We start from the raw sequence: 10,250 nt of genomic DNA on the forward strand, positions 1-10,250 counted from the left end.
AAATCACACCACACTCCTTTTATTGGATACTGACATGAAACAAACAATAATCTCTCTGCCTCATAACCCCCTGAGCTCTATCCATCCTGAAGTGTGGAAGTGAAAGTCACTCAGTTGTGTACAACTCTGCAACTCCACAGACTGTAGCCCACCAGGCTCCTCTGTCCATGGAATTCTCCAGGCCAGAATACTGGAGTGGGTAACTTTTCCCTCCTCCAGGGGATTTTCCCAACCCAGGGATCGAACCAGGTCTCCTGCATTGCAAGCAGATTCTTTACCAGCTGAGCCACAAGGGAAGCTCAAGAATACTGGAGTGGGTAGCCTGTCCCTTCTCCAGTGGATCTTCCCTACCCAAGCATTGAAGCGGGGTCTCCTGCATTGCAGGTGGCTTCTTTACCAGCTGAGCCACCAGGAAAGCCCCCACCACACCCCCACCCTGAGGTCTGTCCTTCCTGAAGTAGTCGCCCCTTACAAGCACTGCAGCCACCCCTTCATGGTCATCTGTCTATAAGGAAATGAGGTGGGCCATCCCGGCTCACTCTGTGCTTCTGTAGGTTGATTCCCTTCATGTCAGCCCCTGAGGAAGCTGCTGGTGACCTCAGATGGGTCATTTTTGGTCATGTCGCTAGTAAAGGTAGAGGGACTTCCCTGATAGCTCAGGGATGGGCTACCCATTCCAGTATTCTGGCCTGGAGAATCCCATGGACTTTATAGTTCATGGGGTCACAAAGAGTTTGGACACGACTGAGCAACTTTCACTTTCACTTCAAGGGTAGAGAGTCAAGCGCCACACCCAGGACTTCCCAAGAAATCAACTTAGCGGAAGTCATCTTGCCAAACAGCAGGCTATGAATCAGCTTAAGCATTAAGTCTTGATGTGACTTTTTATTTTTAAATCCCATACATCTGTGGATCAATATCAAGGAAACGCAGTGTCTGCTGTCTGTTGGGGGCCAGACTGGGTCTGTGATCTCATGCTATGTAACTTGTCTTCTCACATGATTGTTTCTTCTTTCAAGGAGACCAGGAATGCTCATAATAAAATTTGACATCACCCCATGCCCCTTCAGCTGGCAAACTGAAACCCCAGGCAGTATTTCTGTCACAGAATTACCTAGTTCCTTGCCAACTGCTCTGTGAAGAAAGTGCCATCAAGCTTGGAATCAGCTGCCACAATCTTAGGCAGTTTTGTTGTTGGGCAGTCACTAAGTCTTGCCTAAGTCTTTGCAACCCCATGGACTGTAGCACACCAGGCTTCCCTGTCCTCCACTATCTTCTGGAGTTTGCTCAAACTCATGTCCATTGAGTCGGTGATGCCATCCAACCATCTCATCCTCTGTTGTCCCCTTCTCCTCCCTCCTTCAATCTTCCCCAGCATCAGGGGTCTTTTCCAATGAATCGGCCAAAGTACTGGAGTTTCAGCTTCAGCATCAGTCCTTCCAATGAACATTCAGGGCTGATTTCCTTTAGGATGGACTGGTTGGATCTTCTTGCATTCCAAGGGACTCTCAAGAGTCTTCTCTAACACTACAGTTCAAAAGCATCAATTCTTCAGCACTCAGCTTTCTTTATGTTCCAACTCTACATCCATACATGACTATTGGAATAGTCTATGTATACCTAGATGCTAAACAATGTGCTAGTGAACTTCAGGAAGGGAAGGTCCACAGAACATACATCTGTGAAGGGCCCCAAACAGGGGTGCCTTCTCCAGAACAGGCAGACGGCAGCCATCGATTATTTTAGTGTCTGAGGCCAACAGTGATGGGGCCACGGGTCCTAAGTCTGCTTTGGTTCACCAACCACAGAAAAGGGGGAGAGAGAATTGAGCCCTTTTTTTTTTGGCCATGAGGCATGCAGGGTCTTAGTGGCCCAACCAAGGATTGAACCCACGCCCCCTGCAGTGGAAGCTCAGAGTGGAGTCTTAACCACTGGACCACCAGGGAAGCCCAAGTGAGCCTATCCTTGAGATGCTTTAAACAAATAGACACTTGGCTCGACTCTGAAACCACTGCCCTGAGTGATTAAAAACAAGTCTGGGGTTGCGTCCCAGCTGGAGGAGGGACTCCAGCCTGCTGGCAGGCCTAGCACACGCCGGTCACAGGACTCTGCCCTTAGGATTCTGGGCCACGCTCTCATGGCAGAGGTTAGCAGATGAATAAATTCCCACAGGCTGAATCTGAGTCTGTCATTCCTTTGAATAGATTGAACTCTGCGTTCAGAATAAGGAAACAAGCACCACAGCTGGCTTGCTATTCCAGTCACAGGGCAGGATTTCAAGACGCCGTGAGCCAGCATCATCACTAAAGGCAGAATGCAAAGCACCAAAAACCCCGTTTGCAGTTTTGTCACTGAAACCCCTGATCCTACAACCGGCCTTGCTCAGCAGCCGCATAACCACAGCTGTGTCCCTGCCTTGGCCCTGACCCCTCCGCTGTTTACACTGTGCTGGGCCAGGTCCTCTAGGCTCTGTGTGTTTCAGTAGTAAATTAGCAAAATAAAAAATGCGCTCCTGCTGGGAATTCCCTGGATGCCCAGTGGTTAGGGCTCTGTGCTTTCACTGCCAAGAGCCTGGGTTCAATCTCTGGTCAGGGAACTAGGATCCTGCAAGCTGTGCAAGTCAAAGCTATGGTTTTTCCAGTGGTTTTTCCTATGGTTTTTCCAGTATGGATGTGAGAGCTGGGCCATAAAGAAGGCTAAGCACTGAAGAATTGATGCTTTCGAACTGTGGTGTTGCAGTAGACACTTGAGAGTCATTTAAAGGATAGCAAGAAGATCAAACCACTCAATCCTAAAAGAAATCAATTCTGGATATTCATTGAAAGGACTGATGCTGAAGCTGAAACTCCAATACTTTGGCCACCTGATGTAAAGAACTGACTCACTGGGAAAGACCCTGATGCTGGGAAAGATTGAGGGCAGGAGGACAAGGGGATGACAGAGGATGAGGTGGTTTGATGGCATCACTAACTCAATAGGCATGAATTTGAGCAAACTTCGGGAGATGGTGGAAGACAGAGGAACCTGGCATGCTAGAGTCCATGGAGTCGCAGAGCTGAACATGATTTAGCGATTGAACAACAACAAAGCCACACCAAGAAAAGTTCCTGCTGTCAGAATCTTATATTGAAACTAAATCACTTATGATTGTAAAATAAAAGAGATGGGGGTAAAACTGCTAAGGGAGGTAAAACTGTGTAAATCAGACCCCCAAAACTGAGAGCTGGTCTGAGTTTAGCTGTTGCTGCTGCTGCTAAGTTGCTTCAGTCGTGTGTGACTCTGTGCGACCCCATAGACAGAAGCCCACCAGGATCCCCTGTCCCTGGGATTCTCCACGCAAGAACACTGGAGTGGGTTGCCATTTCCTTCTCCAGAGTTTAGCTGTTAGACCCTCACAAACTGAACTCAGCTCACCTGAACAGATGTCCACATTTTCTTGCAACTATTTCCAAGTCTGAAAATGCTTGGCATTTCTAGAGGTAACTTAGTATTGATCTGAGGAGTTTTCAGGTGGCATGGCTGTTGATTTTTCCTTGGAAGGTAAATCTGATTTAATCATTGAATATGGGATTTTATTACCTTTATGCTAAAGGAACTGCAAGGAGATCCAACCAGTTCATCCCAAAGGAGATCAGTCCTGGGTGTACATTGGAAGGACTGATGTTGAAGCTGAAACTCCAATGCTTTGGCCACCTGATGTGAAGAGCTGACTCATTTGAAAAGATCCTGATGCTGGGAAAGATTGAGGGCAGGAGGAGAAGGGGACGACAGAGGATGAGATGGTTGGATGACATCACTGACTCGATGGACAGGAGTCTGAGTAAACTCCAGGAGTTGGCAATGGACAGGGAAGACTGCCTGCTGCAGTCCATGGGGTTGCAAAGAGTTGGATACAACTGAATGACTGAACTGAACTGAACTGAAAGGAAGTAAAAAATTGACAAACATCAAAAAAATAAATGGCACAAATTGACCATTGAAAAAGTGAAAGTCATTTAGTCGTGTCCAACTCTTTGCAACCCCATGGACTGTAACCCACCAGGCTCCTCTGTCCTTGGGATTCTCCAGGCAAGAAGACTGGAGTGGGTTGCCATTTCCTTCTCCAGGCAACCTTCCCATCCCAGGGATTGAACCTGCGTCTACCTGCATTGCAGGCAGATTCTTTACCATCTGAGCCACCAAGGTACAGAATTCACCGTGTATAATAGATCGTCTACATTTTTTAGAGAAAACATTTTAGGGACAGGCATTTATAATGGACTATTTCCATCAGCACAGTTGAAATGGGGCAGCAGGTTCTGTCTGTTCTCTGAGGCCTCCCTCCAGTCCTGTGTTTCTCAAATAGAAAATCTCCCCAAACCTTCGTAGAACGTTTTTCAAATAGGAGAGGATGTCTCCAGGAAGTGTCCTGCTGTGCGTGTGGAGCTGAGGTGTGCAGAGGCCCACGCTACCCCCACCCCAAGGATGTACCTTCCAGAAGCGGGGTGACACCCTTCCCACGAGGAGGTGTGGAGACCGAAACACCAACTTAGACCGGCAGTGTCAAATGGGCCGCAAGTAATGTTCCTACAGAGCTTTCCTCACTCCAGTGAAACGTCCTGTCTTCCCAAGGCCAGCTCATCCATCTGCCATCTCTGCACCATCCTCCCTGAGGCCAAGTGGCCACTTCCGGTCACCTGTGAGAACCAACGGACCTGGCCTGGTGAGGGCAAGCCCTACGTCAAGGCCTAGGGAACCCAGAGCATCTTCCAGTCAGAACCCAATTATCAGGCTAAATTTATTTCTTTTTTGTTACTTTTCCCATATAATTTCTCTAAGCCGACATGTTGTATTTTCATTTTTACTCACTTAAGAAATTGTCTTTTTTTTTTTCTTTTAGCTGTGCGGTGCAGGACCCTGGTCCCCTGTTCAGGGATCAAACCCGTGCCCTCTGCAGTGGATTCTTAACCACTGGGCCACCAGGGGAGTCCCTGTCTTTACTTTAAATGCCTGTACAAGGGGACTTTTAACTCTGCGATTAGTATGTGCTCAGTTTTTAAAACATTGGGGTAAAATAGGAAACAAGTAAAGAAAGAAACTAAAAATAATTCTAATACTACCACCCGGGGAGAGGATGTCAATTTTTTTTTTTTTTTTTTACCAGAAAAATGGAAATTTATCCTGAAAGTGCAGAAAATAAAAATCATGATGAACCCCCAAGTATACACCATTCAATTTCAAAAGTGATCAGTGTTCTGCTGATCGTGTTCCCTTTGTCCTCCCAGGGTACCCATTCTGAGATCTTTCCAAAAAAACTCCCAGATATCATTTTACTTCACCTGTAACTTTCACTGCATCTAACAGATTTGCACATAGAGGATCACAAAGAAAATTTTAAATTTCCTGAAGTATAAAAATGCAGCTAGCATTGTCCGATCACAGTGCAAACAAAACAAAACACAAACCTCCTAGAAATTCACATTAATATCAAAACCAACAAAAGGCCCTCCTCCTGTGCTTCCCTGGTAGCTCAGTTGGTAAACAATCTGCCTGCAGTGCAGGAGACCTGGGTTTGATCCCTGGGTCTGGAAGATCCCCTGGAGAAGGAAACGGCAACTCACTCCAGTATCCTTGCCTGGAAAATCTCATGGACAGAAGAGCCTGGTGGGCTGCAGTCCATGGGGTCACAAAGAGTCAGGCACGACTGGGCGACTAACACTTACTATAAGCTACTTGTAAGACACAGATTTTTCTAAATGAAGTTGCACAACTTCTAGAAAGTAATGGATAATGAAAAAGAACACGTCAATTTATGAGTCTACTGAAGCAGGATCTAGAAAAATATACAGAAATAAATATCAGAAACCATAAAAATGGAAATAAATCAATTAAATGGCTAAGCAAGGAACTAGAAAAAGACCAAGAGAGTAAAACAAAGAAAGCAGAAGGAAGGAATTAATGAAGTTCAAACTAGAAATTTAATGAGTTATGTTATTAATACATCAAAAAACAGTAGTTTAAAAAAATCAACAAAATTGGAAAAACATTAGCTGGTATAATTTAAAAGAAGAAAACCACAAATACACAATGTAAGAAATGATAAGAGGAAAATAATTGAAGGGAAGAATTTTTTTAATTCAGCTAATATTTTTTTACTAGTTTCAGTTCAGTCGCTCAGTCGTGTCCAGCTGTTTGCGACCCCATGAATCGCAGCACGCCAGGCCTCCCTGCCCATCACCAACTCCCGGAGTTTACCCAAACTCATGTCCATCAAGTTGGTGATGCCATTGAGCCATCTCATCCTCTGTCGTCCCCTTCTCCTCCTGCCCTCAATCTTTCCCAGCATTGGGGTCTTTTCCAATGAGTCAACTCTTCGCATGAGGTGGCCAAAGTATTGGAGTCTCAGCCTCAGCATCAGACCTTCCAATGAACTCTCAGGACTGATCACTGATCTCCTTTAGGATGGACTGGTTGGATCTCCTTGCAGTCCAAGGGACTCTCAAGAATCTTCTCCAACACCACAGTTCAAAAGCATCAATTCTTCGGTGCTCAGCCTTCTTCACAGTCCAACTCTCACATCCATGCATGACCACTGGAATAACCATAGCCTTGACTAGACGGACCTTTGTTGCCAAAGTAGTATCTCTGCTTTTGAGTATGCTATCTAGGTTGGTTATAACTTTCCAAGGAGTAAGCATCTCTTAATTTCATGGCTGCAATCACCATCTGCAGTGATTTTGGAGCCCAAAAAAATAAAAGTCTGATGCTGTTTCCGCTGTTTCCCCATCTATTTCCCATGAAGTGATGGGACCAGATGCCATGATATTAGCTTTCTGAATGTTGAGCTTTAAGCCAACTTTTTCACTCTCCTCTTTCACTTTCATCAAGAGGCTTTTTAGTTATTCTTCACTTTCTGCCATAAAGGTGGTGTCATCTGCATATCTGAGGTTATTGATATTTCTCCTGGCAATCTTGATTCCAGCTTGTGCTTCTTCCAGCCCAGCGTTTCTCATGATGTACTCTGCATGTAAGTTAAATAAGCAGGGTGACAATATGCAGCCTTGATGTACTCCTTTTCCTATTTGGAACCAGTCTGTTGTTCCATGTCCAGTTCTAACTGTTGCTTCCTGACCTGCATACAGGTTTCTCAAGAGGCAGATCAGGTGGTCTGGTATTCCAGTCTCTTTCAGAATTTTCCACAGTTGATTGTGATCCACATAGTCAAAGGCTTTGGCATAGTCAATAAAGTAGAAATAGATGTCTTTCTGGAACTCTCTTGCTTTTTTGATGATCCAGGGGATGTTGGCAATTTGATCTCTGGTTCCTCTGCATTTTCTAAAACCAGCTTGAACAGCTGGAAGTTCACGGTTCATGTATTGCTGAAGCCTGGCTTGGAGAATTTTGAGCATTACTTTACTAGTGTGTGAGATGAGTGCAATTGTGCAGTAGTTTGAGCATTCTTTGGCATTATCTTTCTTTGGAATTGGAATGAAAACTGACCTTTTCCAGTCCTGTGGCCTACTAGTTTAGGCAAATAAATTTGAAAACCTAGATGAAATAGATACATTTTTAGGAAAATAAAATGTACCCAAATAGAGATAGAATATGTATACAGACAACTTCGATAGAAGACAGACAGAAAATTCTAAATTTACAGGCACAGACTCATCAGGGGACTCTATGAAACCTTTAAAGACCAATTAATTGCAGATTTGCATAAGTTTGCAGCAAATTGAAAAAGAATGTAAGCTTCTAAGTTACTTTTATGAAGCTAATATAATATTACTAATTGCAACTGACAGAGTCCTATATTACTAATAAATATTAATGCAAGTTTAAAAAATAAAAATATAAGGACATTGAATAAAAAGTACATTAAGTATGGCATTTCATGTCCCAGTAGGATTTATTCCAGAAGGGCAAGGATGGTTTAATAGTAAGAAATCTATCATATTAACAGAGCTAAGAGGAAAATCACAGGATCATATCCATAGATGCCTACAAGGCATTTGACAAAATTCAAGTCCCATGTGACTGGCTGTAAACCACAAACCACACTATACAGATGATGCTCATCCTTCCACACTTCATCCTGCTTTCAGGTACTCTTCCAAAACGTGACAGGGATGGAATTCCAGGGTGGTGCTCTGGAGCCCCCTCTCCCGGGGGAGGCTGAGTATGGAGGATGAGGTAGGGGAGCTAAGGGGAGACAAGGAAGCAGGGTCAACCCCAAACATGCAAGTAGCTGAGGGGAAAACGAAGACCCAGAGTCCAAGATCAAGGTGCCAGCAGGTTTGGTGTCTTCCGAGGCCTCTGTGGCTTGGCTTGCACCCGCCACCTTCTCTCTGGGTCCTTAAGGTTGTTCTGCTGTCTACACACACTTCCTCTCCCTATAAGGTATCTTAAAGGAAGGTGTCTCTTCCTCTCCCTATAAGGACGAAGAGCCGACTCACTGGAAAAGACCCTGATGCATCACCAACCAAATTGACATGAGTTTAAGTAAACTCCAGGAGATAGTGAAGGACAGGGAAGCCGGGTATGCTGCAGTCCATGGGGTCACAAAGAGCTCAATGCAACTGAATAAAAACAAAGACACCAGTCTTGTTGGATTAGGGCCCCACCCTTATGACTTAGGGATTCCCTGGTGGCTCAGATGATAAAGAATCTGCCCACAGTGCAGGAGACAGGGTTCGATCCCTAGATCAGGAAGATCCCCTGGAGAAGGGAATGGCAACCCACTCCAGTATTCTTGCTTAGAAAACCCCATGGACAGAGGAGGTCGGTGGGCTACAATCCATGGAATTGCAGAGTTGGACAGAGTGACTAACACTTCTCCACTTATGACTGGTGTAAGCCGTAAGCCCTGGAAACTAGGTTTTCTCTTTCTTGTAATGTGAGTGCCTGACTTAAGCTTTGATTGAATAAATACACTGCCAGCCACGGGACTAGATAAAGAGCCAAAGCCATCTTCCCCCACTGAGGCTCTTTTGTTTTAGAGATCTTTCTAAAGAGCTTGTTTTTTCTCTTCTCTTGAAGTTCCCACTCTTATGTTTTGAACTCAGCAATAGTAAGCCCATGAAACCCTAGGCCCCCACCCTTGACCCCGGTATAAGCAGAACCCTGGACCTGTGTTCACACTCTTTCTACCACAGCCTCGCTGTCTGCCCCCAGGGGAAACCATGTAATTTCTGGGTCCTTCAAATAGTAGTTTTGTTTTTTTCTCCAATTTCCTGATGGTTATTGCTGCAGTGTGTCTTGCAATCATAACCACAACGGCTGGTCCAGCCACAACAATGGTTATTAGCAGCTGAGACCAGCACACAACAATGACCTCATTTAACCGACCTCATTTAACCTTGTCTCCAGATGCAGTCACATTCTAAGATGCTCAAGGTTCAGGCTTCACCACATGAATTTTGGGAAGACACAGTTCAGTCCATAGAGGCTAGAGGAGCTGTCATTTAAGAGCTGCCAGGCCTTAGATAATTTTATTAACGTTATAAGCTTCAGTTTCCTTCACAAAAGAAAGTAAAAACATTGTCTATTTCATCCATTAAGATGACGCACGAGATGTGGGTTCCATCCCTGAGGGGGAGAGACCCCGTGGAGAAGGAAATGGCCACCCACTCCAAAATCCTTGCCTAGGAAATTCCATGGGCAGAGGAGCCTGGTGGGCTTCAATCCATGGGGTCTCGAAGATTCGGAATGGCTGAGCACACACACATATGCACCAAAGACATAGTGACAGTAATTTCGTTAAAATAGAGGTACCGTTTTTCTCATATAACAGGAGGTTGGAGGCAGAAAGTTTGGGATTGGTGCAGCTGAGGACCCAGGCTCCTTCTGCCTTCTTACTCCATCATCCGGGGCTTGAAGCTTTCTGCTTTTATGCCTGAAAGTTGGCTCTCATGTCTTTAAGCGCCCGACCTATATATCAGGCAGGAGGACAGAGGAGGGGCAAAAGGAGGAGGCTACAATGTGGGTGCCACTTGTGTCTGCTCCCTCCTGAAAAAGTCCCCAGGACCTCTTTCCTTCATATCACGTTGGCTAGAACTGGTTGTTGCATCCTTGTTACTACCTATTAAGGGGTACAGAGTAGTCAGTACTTCAGCCAGGTGTGTTACTACCTTGAATACAATTGGAGTTCTGCTGGTAAGGAAGAAAGGGAGAATGGATATTAAATACTTAACCAATCTTATCTGCCACATCTAACCTCAAGGTTGTTGAAGGATTACTTGAGATGATATGTTTGACAGAAGACATAAATAAAC

This window comes from Bos mutus, chromosome 1 (genome assembly GCF_027580195.1).
Source record: "Bos mutus isolate GX-2022 chromosome 1, NWIPB_WYAK_1.1, whole genome shotgun sequence".
NCBI lineage: Eukaryota > Metazoa > Chordata > Mammalia > Artiodactyla > Bovidae > Bos > Bos mutus.